Genomic DNA, 4,031 nt, shown 5'->3' with positions numbered 1-4,031 from the left:
TCCATGTAGAGAAATTTGACCTTTGAGTATGGAAATTACACTCTTATTTGGCAGGAGAAAGTAGAAAAACACTTTATTCAATGCCTAAAAGATGTGATAACAAACACAGGAATTTTCTTTTTTCCATTTGCTCAAAAGAGTATACAAATTCACTACATAACGTAACATTGTGTGTGTGCGTGTAGAGAAAGAGAGAGAGAGAGAACACTAATAAATGCTTACTCTGGGTAGGTACTCCGTTAAGTGCTTTCCAAACGTGATTTCTCTGAATCTTTGCATCACTCCTGTGAGGCAAATACTATTATCTCCCCTGTTTTACAGATGAAGAAACTAAGGTTAGGGTTTGTGTACTTACCTGCAGTACACAAAGCTTGAGACCCAAGATTCCAATCCAAGTGGACCTGAGTAACTCCCCATTTCCTCTGCAGCCCAATACACACCATTTGAAAACAGTACCCCTGTTGAAATGGCTACTCTCACACTTCATGCGTGGGCATGTAAATTGATAGTTTTCAGGCTGGCACTTTTGATTCAATCAGAAAAGTAAGCATATTCTTTTGGCCTAGCAATTTCATTTCTAAGAAGTCTCCCCAAGGAAATAATCAGGAATATGTGTGCAAAGATTAATACGTAAGTTCTATACATTCTTATTTAACTTATTTATCATTAAGTTATTAATATAGATACTATGTTATTAGACTCAAATGTCTACTAGGAACTAGGTTAGATCCATTATGGCACATCCATATTGAAATAATATGAAGTCATTAAAAATCAAGATACATTAAGTGAACACAAGCAAATACTATCTCAATTGTATAATACACATGTAAAGCATATAGTATGCACTGAAAAAATACCTAAAGAGACATACTAAACTTTCTGTAAAGACATGACCTTGTTTAATTTGACCTAAGGCTGACAAGAGGCCTATCTTAGCCAGAGGTTCAATGCAGTGTGTTCGCGAGGTACAGTAGGGATCCATACATCTTCCCACTGCTCAGGGAACGAAGTCCAGACTTCTTAAGTTGTACAGCCCTTAAATGACTCTGGTCTTCTGATCATCTATCCTCCTTCTCCCTGCATTGCTCACTATGCTTGACCCACACAGGCCCTTTTTAGCTCCTGGATTGTACCTGCTCAATCCTACTCCTATGCAGGGCCTTTGCACATGCTGTCCCTTCTGCTTGGAATGATCTTCCCCATTCTTCTTATGGCTGGCTTCTTTCTTCAGGTCTCAGCTTAAATGTCACCTCTTCAGGGAGTCCTTCCTTGACTACAAAATGTAAAGTCGGCCTCCTCTTTTATTCTGCCCACAGAATCCTGCTCTTTTTCTTTTTTAGCACATATGATAATTTGTAATGACATATTTATGTGTTTCACTTGTTCAGTGTCTGCCTTCCCATAGAAGTGATGCCCCGTGAGGGTAAGATCCACATCTGTTTTGCTCACCACTGTATACTTGATGCCTGCTCAGAGGTTATTCATGGCAGGTACTCAATAAAGACTTGCTGAATGAAGGAATAAAGGAACAAAGTTAACACTAAGTTATTAGGCACTGACTCTGTACCTAACAAAGTGCGGGGAACATTTAGAAGCTTGTTGGAGAAAGAAGACAGGGCCGAGATAGTAGGTGGCTGATAATCAGTGTAAATCAGTGTAACACACAGGCTATAGGAATTCATACAAGGAGATGCTTCCCTTGTTTCTAAACCATTTTCTAAGAATGGCTCATTGGATCTGAACTGTGTTCTGCATCCTAGAAGGAATGTGAACTGGAGAGAAATCCCACTGAGTACAGGTCTCCCATTTTCTAAAGGGATCTAGGGCCAGGTACATAGGTTGATGTGGAGTCATTGTACCACTTTGCATGTGCTCACAGCCTCTTTTGCCTCACACCGTCCCTCAAAATCTGACTTGCTTCTTTACACAAAGAAAGAGGACCTGCAGTCCTTCAGTCTGAGGGCTTGTCCAAATCCCTAGAACAGCGGTTCACAAATAGAAATCATGTCTCCGGAAGAGCCCTTTGAAACACTACAATAGTGGGGGAAGAAAAGAGCAAATCACCTTTGTGTTGAAAGAGAAACTTTTATACGTAAGATCTTGTAGGAGGCTTAAGAACAATTACAGGAAAAATAAAACAGATAATTCTACATGTTAACTGAATATTTTCCCCCCTGCAGATTGGAAAATAGCAACACGTATCTGATTTTATAAACAGAACATGTAGGGCTAGCTTAGGGTCCATCAGCGTTCCTAGGGAGTGCTGTCTTCAGACATGAAATTGGGTGTTTGCAGTGGGGGCTGGCATGGCATAAATATTTTCCAAGCTCTATTCAAACAGCAACTTCTATCTGCTACCATGCTATCAATTTTTCCAACAGTTGATTGCAAATTCACCTCATAAATCAATCTGTACAAGAGGTCAGAAGCCAACCACAGCCAATTAAAACCTCTCAGCAATAATTCATCCAAGATCTGAGTAAGGATTTTTTTTTTTACAAGTCCTAGGAGGCTCTTGTTTATTCTAATCAGATCAGTAGAGGAAGAACTAAATTGGGTAGGACCCGCATTTTTCTCTTATCCCAGGACACAAACTCAGATGTTTTTATAAGGAAAGGAAGAGGAAGAGGAGAAAGATATGAGGAAAGAGTGGGCTGAAGAATTTAGAACACTTTCTCCACATAAAGTAGCGTTCCCGGGGCTCTCCCCAAGGCTTGACCTGCTTCTGACTGCTTCCCCTGCTTGACGTGGGGAGCTTCTATGCCAACCTATTTGGGGTCTGAGTCCTGTCAGTGTTGTGTGAGACAAATAAATACAACTAACTACTATTTAGTGAGGGCCTGTGACACGTCAGACCCTGTGGGAGATTGAAATAAATTCAATATGTTTGTTGCTTTTTTAGGAGACTTTAGACAAGAGGATTAACCAGGTGTGAGAAAGTGCTGGGAAAACTAGGAGACTATGTAGCATGTACCATAAATATATAAACATATAACCACACACACATGTTAATATACTATAACTCTGCAACTTTAACTATATTTTCACTATAGAACTGTGTTGGAAGCTGAGTGAACTTAGACAAATGACACAGCTTTCTAAACTTCTGTTTCTCATCCGTTAAATGGGTAACAATAGCAGTACCAACTCATAGGCATGTGGTAGATTGAAGGAGAGATTTGCAAAGCACTGGCATGCTCTCTGGGCCCCTGAGCACCCACTCAGCACTGGCTACAATTAAGAAAGATGTTAGACTCTAGGCCTTGCTGAAGTGCTCCCTGCTTATCAGCTCATTTGGTTTCAAGATGCTCCCTCCAGCCCCAGGTCTAGCCAGACTCTTGATTGATCACTCCCGGGGTCTGCGATGCCATCTGCTGGAGGTCAGGACTGAGGACGTGCAGGCTCCCCCAGGCCCGTGGTCCACAGCCGCCGGGACCTCCTCCTTGTGGCAGCACAGCCCAAGGGGCAGCCCTACTCTGTCGGAGGGGCCCAGTGAGGCGCAACACTCTCCTGCCTGATCAGCAAGGCTCTCCTTTAATCCCGCTCTCAGACAGCCTCGGGCGCACAAGCAAACCTTCCAGCTCCTTTTTATAACAGAATGCTTTATTTTCTGATTATAAATGTAAAATAAACACTTACTATAATAATTTGAACAGATTCGAAGTGTATAAAGGAGAAAATTAATAGTCTCCCTACGTCCACCCTCTTTACTCCCTACTCGCTATCCCCATCCTAAGGTAACAAATGGCAATCATTCTGTGAATATCCTCCCATGACTTGTAAATACTTTAAAAATACCTTTGAAGTGTTTATACAAGCACATGCAATCATACAGCCATATGATAAATATTACATCTCCAATATTGCTTTCCTTTCCCCCATCGTGCAAAGTATTGTGACATCTTTCCCAGCCATTATTTAGAAACTCTAGACAAAACTGTGAGATCTTTACCCAAGTTCTGCAGGACATTCAACAAAGTAAATAGAAATATCAGCTTTGTCTTCCTGGTGACTATCTTTTAGGTTTC

This window comes from Balaenoptera borealis, assembly GCF_965194805.1.
Source record: "Balaenoptera borealis genome assembly, chromosome: 11".
Classification (NCBI taxonomy): domain Eukaryota; kingdom Metazoa; phylum Chordata; class Mammalia; order Artiodactyla; family Balaenopteridae; genus Balaenoptera; species Balaenoptera borealis.
The sequence above is the reverse complement of the archived record's forward strand: the minus strand, read 5'-3'. Positions refer to the sequence as shown.